The sequence below is a fragment of the Zonotrichia albicollis genome, chromosome Z (assembly GCF_047830755.1).
Source record: "Zonotrichia albicollis isolate bZonAlb1 chromosome Z, bZonAlb1.hap1, whole genome shotgun sequence".
In the NCBI taxonomy this organism is placed as follows: domain Eukaryota; kingdom Metazoa; phylum Chordata; class Aves; order Passeriformes; family Passerellidae; genus Zonotrichia; species Zonotrichia albicollis.
The window spans coordinates 73,725,237-73,745,473 of record NC_133860.1 but is presented as its reverse complement, the minus strand read 5'-3'; the positions used below and the strand labels follow the sequence as shown (position 1 = coordinate 73,745,473).

The following is a 20,237-nucleotide window of genomic DNA, read 5'->3' as shown; positions in this document are numbered from 1 at the left end:
CATCTGGTGTTTAAACGCTTCAGCTGACTAGATGAGGTGTGTGGCAGAGCTTTATCTGCACCCTTGTCTGTCTCTGATTGTGTGCCTGAAGCTCTGGAGGCAGTCCATGAATCATGACTAAGGAGGCAGGGAACAATTATTTTTTATTTCAATTTTAGAATAAAACTGCATCTCTTTTCAGGTAGATGTCACGAGGAGAATATTCTCATCCTTCCTTGTGCTGCCATGATAATTAAAATTAATGCTAAGTAAAATAAAGAAAAGTTTATAATTTTGTGCTAGTCTGTAAGTAATCTATTTGCTTTACTCTGTGCTTTACTCTGTGTTACTTAGTAAATGCAGGGTTTTTTTACAGTTGAAATCTATATGATCACTGTCAAAATGAAAAATATGTTAGAAAAAGTTGAGAAACATTGGATTTTGGAAGGGCAAATAGTAATTCTTTTCAGCTCTTGTCTGAATAGGACCATAACTAAACTAAACGGAAGGAAATGGTAATTGGCAAGAGGACTTGGAGTAGCGTTGTGTCTGAGCTCGCTGTTTTTCTGGCAGATCTGTTGTTTCTCGAAGGAGGTAGAAAATATAGGCTTACATGAAGCAGGTGCATAGTAAACACAAGGGAATTTCTCTTTAAATGCAAATATGGTTCTACAAAAGATTTATCTGCACAGTGGAACCATTGGAAGCAAGAAGATAGAACATATGCATCGGATATTTTATTGATTTAAGGCCCTAAGAGAGTTCTAAACTGAGAGGGGGGAAATAATTAATTAATTTTTGTGGTAGAAATATTGTCTACTATTTACCTGTCTAAAGTGGAACTGTGATTTCATCTTCTACAATAAAGCACCAAGTGATTCAGAGGTCTGAAGGTCTTCAGAGTTATCAAAGAGAAGTACAATTCAGCCGCCACAATTTGGCAATGGGGGCAATCCTTCATTAGGTATGTTTTCTTGTGTGTTAGGAATATTTACAAAAGCTTATTTTGAATATGAATATGCCTGATTTGCACTTCATAAAGAATTACGAAGCAGCGCTTGAAAGTGTATTTTTTCTGGTTAAAACATAGCATTAGGTTTGTGAGGTTTGCTGTAATAATTTCCTTTTTGGTTCAATTTCCTCCTCAGTTCTTGTTTGCAGTCAGACTGCTGGCATTATTTTTGTTTATACCAGATAAAAAAGCATTGTCTAACTTATCTTTTAAACTCAATACAGTGTACTACATGACTTCTTTTTACATATAAATCCTCCCCCTTCTTCCCCCTTCTGTTTTATTGTTACTGAATCAATCTGGAGCTTTCCTTGCAAAATGAAATTCTAATCAGGAACTTAGCACTTCCCTTCAATCCCCCCCTATTTTAACCAACTTGTTTACATCTGTGAGTAAAAATCAGGCTGTGCTGCATAGCTTTCTTGGAACAGGCTGCCCAGAGAGGTTGGGAAGTCTCCTTCCTGGACCAGCCTGGACATGATCCTGTGCAGCCTGCTGTGGGTAAGCCTGCTTTATCAGGGGATTGGATTCAATGATCTCCAGAGTTCTCTTCCAACCCCTGCCATTCTGTGAATCTGTCATGTGCATGACAGGGGCACGCATGAGATTGTGATTTGGAGCTGTGGCTCTCTGCAGGTTAGTCATCCATGTAGTTCTTTTGCAGGATCTTGCCATACTGACTGACCTCTTTTTCTTATAGAATTAGGAAATTTATAATAAATTAATTAAAATTAATAATTAATAAAAATTTATAATAAATTAATACCTTTATTTATATTACCTTTAATTAATACCTTTATTATAAAGGTATTTATAATAAATAAATACCTTTAATTGCTTATATGTGCATGTACATTCCTCATGTTCTCTTTAACTAAAATTCAGATGTAAATATTCTGCCTTTTGTATGCTATGCTGTCAGTTCCAGTTGAGTCACAGTAGTAAATTTATGAAGATCCCATGAGCTGCTTTTGAAAGGGCTCAAGATTTTAAATATTGAAGTTGTCAGCCTGTTGAGACACTTATTTGAATATTTGTAAAAGCTGTCTCCAAGATGCTTTTAAAAGCAAACAAAAAAAGGGCCAAACAAAATGAAGCAAAATATATCTTGGAAATATACTGCCCACAGAAGCAGAAGAGTGCTAGTAAGGTAAATAAGCTGTGTTATTTTCCCTGACCTACATTCTGCTGTGCTGTACTCATTTCTCCTCTTGTTACATGGAGTCTTCAGTTATGTGTCCTAATTATGTTAATGTCTAGGATATTACCATTTTGCAAACTCATATGCTGAGGTCTGGATAAAGCACAATATTTTTGGTTGTTGCAAGGACATGGCCAAAAATTTACCTTGAGTTACAGAATGGAATCACCAGGAAAGTGAGTTACACTTACATCATTAATTATTTGCTTCTCATTAACATTGAAACTCTGACAGGCTTGGTGCTGTGACCACTTCCCCGGGTGAAGAACCTTCACCCTCTGTGTGAAGAGCCTTTTCCTCATATCCAAACTAAACCCCCCTGACACAGCTTCAGGCCGTTTCCTTGGGCCCTGTCCCTGTCACCACAGAGCAGAGATCAGTGCCTGCCCCTCCTCTTCCCCTCACAAGGAAGCTGCACCTGCAGTGAGGTCTCCCCTCAGTGTCCCCTTCTCCAGCCTGAACAGACCAAGGGACCTCAGCCACTCCTCACACGGCTTCACCCCAAGGCCCTTCATCATCCTCATGGCCTCCTTTGGACACTCTCTTAAAACTCAGTATTTTGTGTTGTGGCACCCAAAAGTGCCCCCAGCACTGGAGGTGAGGCCGCCCCAGAGCAGAGCAGGACAATCCCCTCCCTTGTCTGGCTGTGATGCTGTGCCCAATGCACCCCAGGATGTGGGGTGTTGTTCTTTTGTTGACAGGAACTGAGAGCAATTCTTATCAATTCACATTTATAAGGCAGAGGAATTCTTCCATGTGCTTGATGCACCCCCGGATATGGTTGGGCCTTTTGACTCCCAGAGCATGCTGTTGACTCATAGTCAACTTGCTCTTGATCCAAACCACCAGATCCTCTTCCATGGGACCTTTCATTCTTTCTCCAGCCTCTCAGTCTGTCCTTACAGCCAGGAGTGCCCTGTCCCAGGTGCAGAACATGGCTCTTGCCCTTGTTAATACTTGACATGGATGGTGATTGCCCAGCCTTATAATTTGTCAAGCTGTCTGCAGGGCATCTCTTCAATGGAGTCAGTAGCTTCTCCCAGTTCAGTGGAATCTGCTGGAATGGCGCTGCCTGGTGACTGGAGGTTTTGCTGTGTTTGAGTGCTGGGATGCTCAGGTCCAGACAACTAATTGGAGCACAACTGTGCATGTGCCTAGGGTTTCCACAAAGAGACAGGCAGCAGAATGTTTATCCCTGCACCCAAAACTTTATGTATTTTACTAGCTTGCTTCTTCCCATGGTAAATTGGCTTGTATGTAATCCCTGCTGCTGTGATCCAGTTCCTCCCAGGTCTTTAATTGTCTGAGTCAACATTAGCTCTTGTGTGTCTTTATACTCTCCCGGTAAGGCAGCAAAATATGCTGAAAAACAGCATTCCTTCTTAACTTCTGGTTGTGATTTAGCAAAATGCACACAAAATCTCATCCGAGTGAATCATTCACTGCGCAGTCAGTTTAAGAACACGTGTGGATCCCTTTGGTCACTTGCTGGACAAAAGATAGTAAGCCATCCTTGAGAGGATGTCATGGTTTGTTTTTTGTAGCCAGTAGAGGCTAGAGCCAGTGGAGTAGTAGTAGTAGTGTTGCTGCTGTGCAGTGAACCACTGTTGGAGGAGAAGAGGTCCTGAATTTGAAGGATTTTATCAGCTCAGGGTTTCTGCATCACAGTAAGTTCTGCCCTTGTTGGCAGCACTAATAGATAAAGGCATTGGTGTCTTGATGTTCTTCTGAAATTACTGTCTTTGAATCAGTTGATAGCTAATGTGCTTGCTTGAGTTAAGGGTTCAGAATCCAGCGCTGGCACTGCTTTGGAATGGAGAGGAGTGAGTGCTGTTTACATGTCACAAGGTTTCTCCCAGCTGCCTGTAGAGTGTATGGTGTCTCTTCTGTAGACAGGAAAGGTGGATGAATTGCTGTCCTTGAAGGTTCAGGTTAATCTGGCCTGACTCTGTAAATCCCCACAGGAGAGGCCAGCCAACACATGGTGAGGAGTATTAAGGGAAGTTCTCCACTATTCCAGCTAATGGAATTTAGCAAAATGGACACTCTCTCCAGCATATGTTCCTCATCAGGTCCCATATGCTTTACAGTATGCTTCCAGGCTTTTCTTTTTGCAAATGCAGTTTTTAGATGAACATATCTACAGTAGCACTATTTCTGGATGTGTCTACACTGCAGTCGAGTAGTGTGATTGCAGGACATGCAGACAGCTCTGTAATTGCTTTGATCTGTATGTGATGTGAAGACATGGCAGCCTAGACTTAAGAGAGGGCTTTCCAAGCCTTCTGGACAGATTATTAAACCATGATGAAGTCTGCTTTCATCTGTCTCCTCTGCTGTTTTTAACTGTCCTCTAGATTTGCACTCTTGTGGATATGCCTACACGTGCTGACATAAACTCAGGACTGCATGCCCACTTCATGCCTCCTGCAGCATCGCTGGGGGGTGCTCTGCATCTGGGTGTGTATCCCTTATTCTTTGTACTGAGATAGTCTGCTTTTATGTGGAGTTTAACTGACTGTCTCACTATTTAATTGCCCTCTGTAAGGAATTATAGAAAGGGCAGAAGAGTGTCAGAGAGACTTCTGGCAAATTTCCACTCCAAAAATTAATTTTATAGTCCCTATTCCAAATTTGATTGTTAAGTTCAGCCTTAAAGAACCAGCCCATCCAGGCCATACATTTTTGCAAGTGTTAAAATCCAGATGAGAGACAAGGTTAAAGGAGCTATGTTAGAAAGTGAGCATTTTAAAATGTTCTGTATCCAAACATTGAATCTAGAGCACAATCATGGAGGGGAAAAAAAGTAGAATTACATAAATGATAAGTAATATCAGTAATAACAGTAAAGTCACTATAATATATAAAACACAATCCAACTCTGTTAAAAGGATTTGGAATTATTTTTAAGAGAAGGACTGTATATGTTTTTTCAACATTTCAAGGAAGATCCTTGCACTGACAGGAATTTCTTGTTTTGGTTTGTGGGGATTTTATTGTTGGCTGGGGATTTTTTTTTTTTTAGTTTATGTAGTGAGGGTTATTTTTGGTTTGTCAGATTAATTGTTAAGTTACTCTATCTTCTTGAAAATGAAGTCAGTGAACCTTCTCATGAAGGTACTATATTGTGTGAGTAAAGTTTGACAACAGATATAGTCACACATCAGATTTTAGTCATTTTTTAATGCAGAAATTGATTGATTTTCTTTCTGCATTAAAAACCAATCAACCAACCAACCAAAAGAACCCCAAAAACCTGATCTGTATCTAAGGATAAAGTCTGAAAACATCTGTCAAATGTCTAATTCTTGCACTGTGTATTTTCCATGGTATTTAATAAAGATAAGGGAGAAAACATGGTTTAAAAATTAGAACATAAAAGGATTAGTTAGTGCAATTTTTTTTTCATGCCAAAAAAATATTTCACATAAAATCAGTACTGTCAGACAAAGAGGAATACAAAGTAGACTCTCGTTTGTTACTGTGACATGAGATATGCTGTGGAGGAGTAAGGTGAAAGTGAGCTTTTCAGCGTGGTAGAATGCTGCAGCTTACTTGTCTGCCAAGAAAATATTTTGTTTCTAGACAAATGGTTAAATTGAAATAAATAAAATATTTTTATCTTTCATCAAACAATTCTTTAAAAGAAGTGTTTCTTACTCCTGTCCTTGACACCTTTCTGAGGAAGAAGAACAGCCTTTGTTCACTGGATGCTGCACAAGAATGCAAGCTAAGCCTGGTTTCTGCCCCACGTGGTCTTGAATAAATTATCTAATTCTTTTCACTTATGAGAAGAAAATATAGTGGAGAACTGCAAACTGACAGTAGCAACATCTTTTTGTAATATGGCAATCAAACAGTACCTAATATTTTTGTCATTAAAAGAATAATTCTTTATGTTAAATTGCTCCAGCACCTTCAAACTGTGAGGTTCAGAGTGTGGGACAGAGAATGGGACATGCACCACTTCTCTGGGCAACCCATTCCAGTGCCTCACCAGTCCCACAAATTAGGATTTGTTCCTAATACCTAAACTAAATTGGCTGGTTTTTAGTTTGAAACTATTTCTTCTGGTTTTATTTCCATAAATCATGGTATAAAATGCCTCTCCAACTTTGCTGTAGGCCTTCTTCAATGAGGTTTCCTCAGAGCCTTCTCCAAGCTGGATAATTCCTATTCTCTCCGGAGACATGTACTATCCCTTTTATCATCTTCATGGCCCCACTCTGGGCTTGATACAGAAGGTCCATGTCCTTCCTGTGGTGGGACCCCAGAGCTGGATGCTGCAATGGGCTCACCAGGGCGGAGCAGAGCAGAGGGGCTGAATCCCCTCCCTCCCCTGCTGCCCACCCTGCTTTGGTTGGAGGACACGTCTGGCTCTGTGGGCTGTGAGTGCCCATGGCTGGGTCATGTCCAGCCCCTCACCCACCAGCACCCTCAAACCCTTCTCCTTGGGGCTGCTTTCAATCCCTTCATTTTCCTGCCTGGATTGATACTGGGAATTGCCCCAATCCAGGTGCAGTACCTTGTGCATGATCTTGTTGGACCTCATCTCGAGTCCATGTGCCCTCATCTTGAGCCCGTCCAGGTCCATTTAGATGACACCCCACCCTTCAGGAGTGCCAGCTGCACAGTCAGCTTGATGTCATCCTCAGCCTTGCTGAGAAAACAGTTTGTCACGGTGGCCAAGAGCTGGCACATGTTTCTCAGAGGTGGTGGAGTCTCTCTCTATCCTTGGAGATACTCAACAGCTGCATGGATGCAGTCCTGGGCAGCAGGCTCTAGCTGAGGCATGGGCAAGGAATTGGACTGGATGGTCTCCAGAACTCCTTTCCATCCTCCTCTGTTTTGTGGTTCTGTGAAGCACTCTGAAAAGAAGAAACATTGTTATAATTAATACACACAAGGCTACAGGGAATAAATAGCCTGTGTATCTGGCTCAATGATGGTGGCTTTGCACGCAGCTAAGCAGAGCCCAAAACACGGCATGGCTATAGCCAGGAAAGATGTGTACTTTCTTATCTAGGTTCCGTTTATTGAGCCTTTTGGTGTCGGGTATATGGGGTAAGTGAACTGCAGTGAGAGCCACCTACCACTTTTGGCAGGGATCAGTACAGGATCTTTGGCAGGGATGGATACACAGGAACACCTGTGTGCTCCCATGCATCTTTCTGGCCCTTCTGCTGTAATTTTTTGTGGCTTCCTGTAAGCCCCTTTGTTTCCAGCTTCTGGATGGGGGTAATAATGCTTTCTATCCTGTGATGCTGTAAGACTGTGAATGAATTGAGGAGTGTTTGTGAAACACTTGGGCATTACTGATGAGTATCCATACAAAAAGCTACAAGGATATCTATCTTCTGCTTGCTATAGGGCTATGGCTGTCTAAAATTTTAAATAAATTTAGACTAGTTAAATGCTGGATGGGGGAACACAGGAAATGAAAATGCACACCTGATATTTCTGAGTAGTTTGGGTGTGCTCTGTGCAAGACTGATCACCTTTTGCAAAGTGTTGAAGTGGGACCCTTCAGTTAGTCCCTGCATCAAAATCAGTAGAAGCAAGAAATGTCCTCATGCCTAAATTTTGTAACATTGTGGGTTTTGATGTAGTGAGGTTCATTTCTGTAACAAAGTTTCTTTTTTTTTTTTTTTTTATGGAGGGTTTTAGGAATCTCTGAAGATAGTACAGAATTTCAGCTTAAAATAATAGTACTACTTTTAATTGGCATTTCTGCCACCTCATCCCGCTGTTTATTGCAGCACTTAATAGCTGCACAGCTGAACAGTAGTGCTGGTTGTATCTGCTGCCCATAACATTTTAAACAAATAATATTGGATAGTAGTATTCTACATAGAATAGCATTATATAGCTGCAGAGCTGCAGTTGCAGTCTATATCTCAAATGAGAAAATAATGACAGTTTCTGAAGACAGCATTCTGGTTTCAGGGGCATAGATGTCTCTCAGGAATAATTTAGTTGTTTTTCACTGAATATTCCAGTTTCCACCAAACTATAATGGAAATAAAAGGTTCATTTTTGACAGTGCTTAAATTTACAGTCATTTGCACTGTTTGATTTTTAAGAAGTTTTGCAAACAACATCATAGTCTATGTCTATGGAATAAAGTATGAAAAAATGTACAGTTTCTCTACTGTCCTAATTTTAATTTTATCAAAATGAAAATATTTGCATAGATGTTAGTGGTCATGTGTCATTTCAAAGTCAGAGGAAAGTTGATGTTTGCAGTAGAAATTATAATATTTTTAAAAATTATTTTCAATGCTTTTTGCTTTAAAAGTAAATATAGTAAAAGTAAAATCTGTAATACATGCATATAGTATTTGTCAAATTTATTTTTTTCATCGCGTAGTGTCAAATGAAAATGGGTTGGTCTGAGTGACAAGGAGTGTGAGTTCTGAGTTTTTTGAGTTCAAAGTTTGTTTGAGTATGAGGTTTGGTTCTTTTGGTCCGTGGGCACCATGTGCACAGATATATGCAATGTGTGACATGCCCTGCATAAGGCTGGCTCACATCCCAAATTGAAGTGTCTTGCTGGTTACCCACTGCTGCCCCTCAGCCCTGACTGCTAATGGAATTCACGTCATGTCAATGGAAAATTCAGCTTTGGAATCTGGAGTATCAAAATTTGCTAGAGCGTAGCTCTTAGATGTTCAAGTCAGTTTCAGGGCATAAAGGATAGGGCAAAAATAAAAAAGGAGAGAATAAAAAAGGGTGTAGCTGGAAGACTGGAACCACAGGAAAGTGGTTGCAGAGAAAACAGGCCTTCCACAAGAGAGCAGGACAGTGCAGAGGCTTCACACTAATGATGGATACACTTGGCATATTCTGACCCTGGAAGGAGAGAATCTACTTACGTAGGAGTTTTCTCTTGACTTTGTAATTAAAGCTCACATGAAGCAAAAAATCATCATGGGACTGAATGCAGGATTTTGGCAGGGAAATGTAAATAAGGCAAGTTCTAAATTTCTGACTTCAAGTATAGCATTTGAATGTTGCTAACTTAAGAGTAGTGTTTGGCATTAATTCTTTTCCAAGATATTTCTAGAAATAATTTAGCAGGCCGCTATGGGGCTACAAGGTGTTGAAATTCAACTGGACTATTATTGAATTTAGGTTGAGTAATTTAAGGGAACAAAAAAAGATGCAAGGAAGTGTTTGAAAAATTCCTTTTACTCATTCGTGTAAAAATAATAATAATTAAAATAACTTCAAACCCTAACAATACCTAACAGAGGCTTTCAACATTAAAAGTATGTTAAACAAAGATATTTTCAATTGCTTGGTTTTACTGAAACAACACTTATAAATTAATGTGTTCTTCAGCAAAAAGAAAATGCAGCATAGGAAGATTTATGGGGATGATGTACTGATTAAATTGGTTCCATATTTTTCTATGATTAGTACCTAAGAAGATAAGGTGAATAAGGATGCAAAGTACTAAGGAGAGAAACTAAAGTCAGGATTCGTGTAACAAAATTTAAGTATCAAATAATATAATTTACTTTAAATTATTGTACTAAGCAAAAACTTATGAAGGATTGCACCCCAGTGCTACTGCCCCCAGTGCTGCTGCCACTAATTCAGAGAAAGAGAAACCTCAGTTTATGGTTTAAAACAAGAGTACAGTGAGTCACATCTGCTTTATTAAAGATGTTGAAACAGAATCCTCCACCTCTCCCTAAACCAAGGCATGATTTGGAAAGGCTGAGCTCTGCTATGCTTGATTTCATCCTAACATAAGTGCTGGAGCCTACATTAGCAGTGGTAGTTGCCATAAGCCCTATGTTGCTCTGTCTTACTTTGGGGCCAAGTATCTGGTTCCTTGTGGATGTGGTTACTAGGGTGTATTATTTTTGGATTTTTACATAAGAACTAGGCTACCAAAAGAAGGCATATTTTTTATTTCCGTAGTTCATGAACTCACAACAGCCCTGCAGATGTTCAATATTCTTTGCCTTTGCCAAAATACTAGAAGCTGTGAGTGCTTTGACAGCACAGTACTTTTCAAATTTTACCTGGAGTAAAAAGTTGTTAAATCAAAATATCATGGATATTTTTATGTATCAGTTTCTTCTCGAGTTGATTTGGAACTATATTGACCCATTAATTTCTTGAATGTTCTGCCTAATTCTCCTCAAATGCACATATCCAAAGTCTTGCTCAAGTAAGTATGAGGGCAGTGTACACACACATTTTCTTCTATGCTGTTTATTTACTTTAACATGTAAAAAGCAGTTACAGTATTGTAGTAAATGTCAGTAAAGTATTGTGCTGCTTTGAATGGTTCTAGGTGATGCATGTGCTTTACGCTTTCAGCCACCATTTAGGATATATTGGTTGAATTTTCATTTTTTCTGTGTATTTCCGTGCAGGACATGTTGTGGTTGATGTCTTGAGAAGTGGCATATGGTGTGTTACAAAGCCTGATAGGGATTGTAGAGATGCAGAGCTAGACATTATCAGTATTCACATAGTTAATTCCTTCTTATTTGACAATGTTACTGAAAGTTAGTTACAGGTCTGTGTTTTCTGTGTGCATGTTAGCAGTGTACTGGTTGTGTAAATTACCTCAGGACACAGGTCAGCTGATTTCCCAGTCCTTGTTTAGCAGCTGCCTCCTGAATTTAAGGGCATAAGCACTGGCTTTTTTGTGGAATGCACTGTATTTGTCAGTAATATTGTTTGAAATAATGAAGAGAGCTGCAAATAATCTTGACGTGAAGTAACACAGCATTTTATGTCTCTCAGTGTTCCAAGTGACCATGACTTGATCCATTTAAGTCTTTGGTTCAGTCTCAAATCTGGGTTTAATGAAGGATTTACAGAAATGCTGAGCAGCACTTGTACTTTCACATGATTGATGCAGTGTTCTATATATATTTTACAGTTCTGCATTGTAAATTATTTGATGTTTAAGTATAAAAAACAGATGAAAAACGATAGCTTTAATATTATGTATGCAGAGATGGATATATACACATACATACTCTGTACTTGTGATTGTTGAACCTCTGCATATTAAAATGCATTATTCATTTCTGCCAACAGTCATGAGTCAGTGGAAAATAATGGGCGCAATCATTTGAAAAATGCGCATTCACTATTTGCTTGTGTTCATCTCAAAGTTCAGACTGCAGATGTGTAACCATTCATTTTACTGTTCTCAGTGATGCGTGTAAGCCTCCTGAGGATTCACATTTATGAACTTCCTGCATTGGCATTGGCAGAACAGAGAGGTAACATGAAATAAAATTTATTTCTGCCATAGAATTTAGTGATACAAGAGGCAGTTATTAAAAAGAATCAACACTCAACCTGATTTTGTTAGTTCAGCTGCTGAATTTCCACTAGTAAAGTAATAAATTCAATTTGCAGTGGACTTTTCCCAGTAATTGCAAACATTGTATGTACATTTTCTCCAGAGAGTCACAGTTTGGAATAGTAGTGGGTTTTTTTTCCTGAAATTTTGCAGGAATTAGAGAAAAAAGATGAATGTCTTTTAAGATTAGTTTGTAAAGAAAGCTTTTCTGGTCAGATTTCACTTCTAAAATGACTGAAGAACAGATTTGTTAAATTTCTGATGTTCTGCTCAATCATAACTTTCTATGGAAAATTATGTCATACATAATCTCCAGATCTGTATGTGAATGTATTATTTTAACCTGGGTTTGGTGTTAGCATTGAATTACCAGTACTCAAAACAAATGTATTTCAAGACTCTTTGGCTAGTTCTGCTTAAGAAAATATTTTTAAAGCTCAGAGGAAGGACAATGAGCTAGTTACTAGCTGCACAATTTATACTTGAGCCTTTGTACATTCAGTGCTACAAAATATATCAATGGCAGGTTTCCCAGTGATGTGTATGTTCTGTTTTATTACTGGTTGCTCCAGATTCTGGTTTTGGTCTAATTTAACGTTATTCCTGGCTAGATAGAATATGTAATTTTTTCCCTTTGTTTCAGTTGCTTTTGTTTTGGTTTAGTCCACTCATTGATATGATATCCTTTATGGTTTTCACCATCCAGAAGCAAAGGAAAAAGCCCTTTCATAGACCCTGACAGAATTGCTTTTTACATGTTGCTGAGATCTTGCAGTTTCAGAGGTGGTGTTGATTATGGGGTAGTACAGTGTGATAAATCATAAATTCAATTTTTCTTAAGGAACCTCCATAAGAAAATATTGCACTATCAATTCATTGCTGTAATATTGGCTCCTGAAACAGTTTGGAGTTCAAATTTAGAAAGAAAAAAGCCTTTTTTTTATTTTATTGATATTTTAAAACATGTTAAGGCTCATGGTTGTGATGGGGAAGAAAGGAAAACCAATATTTTAATTACAGGTGTAGGATAATAAAATGTTCCCTAAGTGTATTTTAGATCTCCAACTGCAACATGCAAAATACAAGTTTCACCAGGACCAACATAAATAAATATTCTTTTCCCATAAATGGAGTGGTTTAAACCAATCAGACCCTTGAAAAATTGCAGCCCTTGCAAAATATTTTAAAAATATTTATAGTTACAATCTTCAAGACATGGGCTTGCAGAATGGCAAAGTAATACATAAAGTGCTTTAAGAGAGATGGCTTTCATAAAATTAAGAAAGTAAAAAAATCTCCAATGGTGGTATTTACATCATTGTAATTCTGCAGAGCAAATGAAGTAATTCTCTTTCTTGCTTTGTAAACCAAATCATAGTGTAAAAAAAAAAGTGTAAAAAAAAAAAAAACCTCTTTTAAAAAAAGAGTTAGTAATAATTGTTTTGCATCCCTCAAACCCTTTGGCATACTTTAAGGTTCCCTGTCAAGGTTGATGGAAGTGGTGATGGTTAGGAGTCAGCACAGCTGCTTATAGAACTTCTGCATCATTCACTGGTGAAAGTGGAAGAGTAATCAGAGTTTGCTCTTTTCTAGGCTCAAAGGAAGCTTTTCAAATATCTGAGTTTAAAAGTATGTATATGTTACAAGTTCACTTAAGTTCATTTTTGGAGACTGGCTGTTGCAGCAACTCTGGATTTCAGGTGGGTGATGAATCTTTTATATTAAGAGGAATTCCTGCCTTCTACTTCAGTATAAATCTGAATTTTAGGTTCTGTAGTAGATTGTAGTAGAGTGGGATATTCTGCAGAATTGCTTGTTATATTCAGTCCTGATTTCTATATGTACAGAAGTATGCAGCACTGTATTTTCTGTCCCAGTGAGACTCCCAGCTGATTCTGAAAGATCTTACTTATACCTGGCTTTCCTTAAGGAAAGAGCCACTCTCCTCAGCATTAAAGGATTAAGCATGTCTTGCTTAAAAGGTCCTGCTAGGGTTTTAAGGAATTTGTACAAGCATTAACTAACTCAAAGGCAAAAGGAAAGTGCTGTGATTTTGCAGGGAAGAATGTAGCTTCCTAAGTATTTTGGTGATAGGCTCTTTGGATCTATCAGTTAAGGGAGAGATTAGTGTCTTTATCGCTTGGAGCTCTGCAGATGTGCCTGATCTCTTGTGGAAACTCTTTCATAAGCTGTTTAGTAGTTTCTTTGTGCGACTCTCCAGCACTTTATGGCTCTGCATGCGTTTCTGCAAATCCTCAAAGAACGGCACTGCTACAAAATTCAGTTTTGCTGGTCTGCATTTGTGACAGTGCTGAATCTGTGAGTGTTTGAACAGCCCAAGAGGGTGGAATTCTTCATTAATGGTCAGAACTTTGAGAACTTGGCTCTGAGGGCTGGAAACAGTTGGATTCAGGATTTCAGATGGATTGAACTCTGACAGCTGCGGACAATATACTATTTTCTTTGCCCAGCATGGTTCTGCTGGAATTGTAAAGCATCATCTCTTATCTCCTAAGAGCATTTGTGAGAGTAACAACTGACTTTTGAATAGCAAGACTATACTTTTTCAAAGACAGATTTGCTAGATAACAAGCAGCATAAGATCATATTCATCAGCAGCAGCTAACTGCTTAACTGACCTAGCTATCCAAAGTTCCTTTTCAGACTGTATGGCTATGATAAATATCAGTGAATCATCTGTGTAATTGAAACACCATATGAACATCCTGGACCACATAAGGTTCATAATTTTGTCAGTATTCCAAAATTCAATTTCTGGGATTGGCAACGCTTTCTTCTGTGTAGTAGGATATACAAAGCAGGAAATCCTTGTTCCTCTTTCTCACCAGATGTAATGCCCCTTTACCTTGCAACAAGTGAATGGAAAGGATTGGAGCTTTTTAAAAGGAATAATCTCTTAAACAGTTGCAACTGGCACTGATTTGCTCTAAGTAGTGTTAAAGCTGTTTTCCCTTCCCGAAACTGGGAGAGATCCTAACTAGTTGCTTGTTTCAGTGTATATGTGCATGAAAAAGAGGCAGTAAAAGTACTCCTCTGTTGGGAAAAAATGGAATAAGAATCTTACAACACTGCCTAGCCAACTGCATTTATTCCCAGTGAAGCGACTACACTTGTACCTTGGTCACATGCCAAGACTAATGATTTGTTTTATAGATGCTGAAAGTTATGTTAATAAAACTACAAATTTTATTTGTAGTTTTAAATAGTGTAGTATAGTAATCCATGAGCACAAGCTTTCCTATGACAATATTGTTTACAGGAAAACTAAACATTCTAACATTGATTCTTAGTTGTGTGCGTAGATTTTTGAACCAAGTCTAGCCAATCAGTGTTTCTGCTTACTTCTTAGTTGCAGACAACTAAATACTTGTCATGCTAAGCTGCTGTTTGACGAATATTGTCAGTTTGGGATGGGGGGGGTTTCTTCTATTTCCAGTTTTTATTTTTTTACATCCTCCTAGAACTAGGAGTAGAAATATTGGTTGGCATAATTTTTGAGTGAAAAAACAAGAGAGTGTGGTATTTCACCATACATTCTTTCAAATCCCTGTCAATAGATTGTGCTAAATGTAACAGCTGTTCTTGGTGGGCCCAAGAGTCATGACTAGAAAGAGTTTGTGAGTGTAGTTCAGGCCATCACAGTGGAGGTGAAGGACTTGAGAGGGTCTGGAAATGAGGATGATAGTTCAGTGGTGAAAGATCAGTTCTTCACTATGTAGGATAAGCAGTTTGGGTGTACAGCTTATCTATTTTAAATTGCGGACCTTCCCAGAGGTCATCCTAATCGATATGTTTGTTTCAGTTGCGAAAGCCAGCAGCTAGAAACCAGAATGGGGTATTAGTTAATATAAACAGAGATCAGAATTACCTGGTTTTGGCATGCTTTTCTTGTTGCTGTGGACAGAAGTGTAGTTGATGTGTATCAAAAATGAGGCTACCACAGAGGAAAAAGCTTAATTTTAAATCAGTTAGTAAATAAGTGTGTCTCTGTTACTCCCTACTGGTTTATTGCAGGGGCCTGTCTGATCATCTTTAGCCATTAAACATCCTAATTCACTCTTTATAGCTGAATACATGTTTTGGTAGGTTTGCAAATGACTACAGGTTTAGTGAAGTTTGAGTAGGACATATAAAAGAAAGCAAAATATGTTTTAATTTGCATTGACTGTGTAAAAAGTACATAAAATTTCTTTTAACGGTTGTGATAGGCTCATCCTTATAATATCTTCAGGGGTTTGGATACATTTGTAATTTTGAGGTCATTGCCCCATTTTTCCATTAATTTGCAGCTAAATTTTGTTCATTCAGCTTCATATGCTTTAAAATGAGGCTCTAATTAAACTGTTTCAGTAGGCTGCAAACATTTCCTGTTATCCAGCTCTGATTTTTCCTACCGTTGTCACCCGTGTCCATGTATTCTGAGGTTTTTCCAGACAACAAAGCTGCTTTTTGGCTCCTTCATTTCCTTTCCATGTGTCATTGATTAAGAGTGTCACCCACAGAAGTAGCTAGTGTACTCTATGCAGAGCGCTTAAAACCTTGGGCTTTAAAGAGTAACATGTAACACAGGGGAGAGGGAGAGGGAGAGGAGTCTGAATAGTTTCTGGAGAGTAGAGTCCTGGATGGAAAGTAGCAGAAGTGCAAATGAAAAGTTTTCCTGTTTATTTTAGTAATTTATAGCGTGGAGTCAAAACCAAGAGATAGATTTAAACTTTAGTGGTAGAACATTTGTGGTCTGGTTTCCAACTGTAGCAGCAAGTCATTGTGGCCAACTAACATCCAGAAAGTTAAAAATACTAGTGCAGTATTTTCGCATGTGGTAAAGGAAAGCACAGTAGTTTAAAAATTAATCTTACCATCTGTGATATTTCAGTGTGGAGGACATTGGTTGTAAGTTTCTGTATGTTCATTAAAGGTCTGACTTTTTTCTTTCCCTCCTGCATTTTCTGCAGCTATTTCTACAAATGCAGCCTAAGTGTGAGCATAATTCTGGTAAATCAGAATAGAGAGGTTTTAAATTTTATAGATTTAGTAAATTACACAGATCAGAAGTGTACCACCCCCTTTCTTATCCGTGCTGTGTTTTGAACGCATTATTTCAAGTTGCACAAATTGTGAAGGTCAGTTTTGTTCCAGTGAGAAGAAGACAATGAGGCATGACTGTTCATCTGTCTGGTAAACAATTCCTGAAAAAACAGCTGTTGAAAAAGAGGATGAGACAACAAACACAGTAGTCCTGGCAGACTTCTCATTGCTACTGATTCTGGTTTTGATAAAAATAGATAATTACAGTAGGTGGTACTGGATCGCAGAGCTTTTCAGAAAGACTAATTGCTAGGTTTCTGATTTGGAATATCAAAGAAACTATATTTAAAATTAAAAACCCCAAATAGTTCTTGAATTTTTCTCTGGTTTCACTGAGAATTTTTCCATGTCTATAATGTGGTCTCATTTTCTCTAACTGAATTGTCTTGTTTGATGCAAGAGGGCAAAAACTCAGTTAAGAAGTAGTGAAGAAAAAATAGTTGAAAAAACCATTCTGGCTTTTTTAGATTGTGAAGAGTGATCTACATTTTTCAAATGGTGAAGTTTATTAAAATTTTCATCAATGTTAGTGTTTCTCATCCAGAAATTTGTGACTTTTATATGTCCCTAATGGCTTATAGATATTTAGCTGAATGACAATTAGTAAGGGAGCTGTATTGGCCTGTTTGTGTTCTTTTTGACATATCAGTCAATAGTAATAAAAAAAAAAAAGAAAAAGAAAAAAGTGAGCTCAATTTCAAAACCTCTTAGCAACCATATAAAAAATAGCAACTGTATTGATTTCTCTGATAATTGCCCTGGAAGAATGGTTGGAGCTTAGTGGTACAAACGTAATGAAATGCATTTATCAATAGTTGGTGTGTTAGATAGGCTGCATAAGAGGCTGACAGTAAGACACTGTCAATAGGAGGTCTAGTTGTAAACTTTCACAGCCTCTTTTACAGATTCATGGTAGTGCAGAAACCATGAAAATAGGAGAGAAAATAAATATTACTGAATACCTGTTGCAAGAGGTAGACATTTGGAAGGAAAAGCAAGAGCAATGTCCTCTTCATTAATCTTGCAAGTTCCTTAAAAGGATGTGAAGCACAGTCTGCTCTACATATGTTGTAGATTTTATGTAAGAGACTTTGTGAGAAATATTTTCAGAGCCTGCTGGGATATAGTCAGGATTATGGCAATTTCCCATAAGAACATGTGTTTACCAGCTATAGCTTCCTTCTGAAACACTATTAAAGAATTGCTTTCATGAAGGGTTGCATATTTTTCCTTTTGAACAGGCAGAACAAACAGGATATCTTGGTCATAATGAGCAGCATAATGAAATTATAAGTACAGTCTAATTGCAGCTTGTTTATGTCATGATTATGCAAACAATTCTTTTGATAGGTATTTCTGTTTCTGCATATGCTAAAAAGCCTTTAAACAGCATTATCTCTTTTTTGTTCTTATCTCTGCTAAATACTTCAGTATATAAAAAGGACATGAGAATGAAAAAGCATTGAAACTCCGCCAAGCTGATAAAATGCAAAATTAGTCCTCATTTCTGCCTTGGATTTAGTTCTCAGTGTTGGGTATCTTACATTACTTGTGTTATGATATCCTGTGTTTAAAGTATAAATTTTCGATTACTGAGTTTCACACACATTTACAAACTAGCAAAATAATAGAAAATAAATGTTTAGAGGAAGCATTTAGTTATTGTTAGTATAAAAGCCACCAATACTGTACCCTACATAACCTCAGAGACGTGCTTGAAATAATTGCATGGGTACAGCCCTGGAAAGAAGAGTTGGAAAGCACTTGTTGATCATAGAATTGTAGAAAGGTCTGGGTTGGGAGGGACCTTAAGGAATATGGGCCGTGGTGGAATATACCCCAGAATAATGAGGGAACTGGGAAAAGAGCTTGCCAAATCACTCTCAGTCATTTAACAGCAGTCCTGTTCTAGTGGAGAAGTTGCAGCTGACTGGAAATTAGCAAATATAGTGCCCTTGCAAGATAATCCAGAGAACTATAGCCCTGTCAGCCTGTCATGGGTGGGAATAGGAGCTTCAGATTAAGTTTATTAGAGAAGCTGTCCCATTGAGACATGAGGTGCAGAAAGGACCTTCTAGGTTTCTAAACTCCTCATAAGAGGGGCCTGAGAGCAGCTGAATCCAGCCTTAGCCCCAGTCTTTTGTCAACAGTTTAAATAATTTTGTCTCACAGAATTAAAGGTGGCACATCCGATGTATGTGTATAAAATGTATTATTTATGTTGACAAATAATCAGACAAAATATCTTAATCAGAATCACTTAGTGTGCAGTATAAAATCTAAGACTTCTAGTAGCATATAGTATAAGATAGGATACTGCACTATATCAAAGGAATTATGTTAAAAGTAGCAAAAAGAAACAATTATTAAGTAGAGATTGATGTAACTCACCATACCAAGGCTTGTGGGAAATCTCTTTCAGCCTCAAGGAGTATCTTTGAAGGGGCATTCCCACTTTAGAGGAGGAAACTTCATACACACTGCAAGAAGGAATATGTTAGAAGAGGAGAGTGGACTGAACTTTTATAGTATCAAGTGATTGATTGCCAGTCACATGTCTCCAGCTGCCTCAGTAATCAGGATGTTAATTTGAGTTTAGTGAATCAGACTGGTTTTAGCATAATTCAATACCAAAAGCCGCACATGATTCCCTCTCTCAATGCACTACTGAGAGCCTTGCAAAAAGGATATTGTCCAGTGGCTGAACCACATTCCAGGGCAGAGCATCCTGCTTCACATCCCATCCTTGGTCCTGGGTAAGGTCATGGAAGAGTTCCTCCTGTGTGCTCTTGCATGGCACATGCAGGACAAGCAGGCAATCAAGCCCAGCCAGCATGGAGTTAAGAAATGAAGCTCCTGCTTGGCCAACCTCATTCACCTTCTGTGACAAAGTTGAAGGGAAAGCTGTGGATGTCGTCTATGTGGACTTTGGTAAAGAGTTCTCCATCTCCCACGATATCCTCCTAGAAAAGCTGGCTTGGATGGGTGTATTCTTCAATGACTAAAAAACAGGCTGGATGGCTGGGCCCCGAGAGCTGTGGTGAATGGAGCAAATCCAGTTGTCGCTTTGTCCCTAGAAGTGCTCCCCAGGGCTCAGTTTTAGGGCCAGTCCTGTTTTACATCTTTATTGATGATCTGGATGTGAGGATTGAGGGTATTCTCAGTGAATTTGCAGATGGCACCAAGTTGTGTGGGTGTGTTGATCTGCTGGAGGCTAGGAAAGCTCTGCAGGGAGACCTGAACAGGCTTGATCAGTGGGGTTGCAGGATGTTCAGCTGCAACCCCAATGCCAGATTCTGCATTGGGGTTGCAATAATCCCCTGCAGAACCACAGGCTTGGGCAGAAGAGTCTTGAAAGCTGCTCAGCAGAAGCGGACCTTGGGTGCTGATTGATCAGCCAGGCTCATCTCCTGTGCTCAGCAGTGATGAGGCCACACTTGGAGTTCAGTTCTGGGCCCCTCACTCTAAAAAGGACTTGGAGGTGCTGGAGCACATCCAGTGACAGGCAGTGAGGATCTTGGAAGGTGAAAGGAAAACATGTCTTATGAGGAACTCCTGAGAGAGATAGGTTTGTTTAGTCTTGAGGAGAGAGGGAAACC

The 20,237-nt window shown here is 38.7% G+C and overlaps 1 protein-coding gene across 5 annotated transcripts in view; it reads left to right on the top strand.

Annotated features, from left to right (window-relative positions):
• Nucleotides 1-20,237, top strand: part of SNCAIP (synuclein alpha interacting protein) — an 88,309-nt gene that overhangs the window by 2,966 nt on the left and 65,106 nt on the right. The window contains exons 2-3 of one of the 5 annotated variants that reach the window (XM_026794435.2): nt 11,381-11,449; nt 13,126-13,232. The exons of 3 other annotated variants lie outside the window; for them this stretch is intronic. The gene's annotated coding sequence lies outside the window, so the exon portion shown is untranslated. The remainder of the gene's footprint in view (nt 1-11,380; nt 11,450-13,125; nt 13,233-20,237) is intronic. One more of the 5 variants, XM_005488428.4, reaches the window with a different exon arrangement.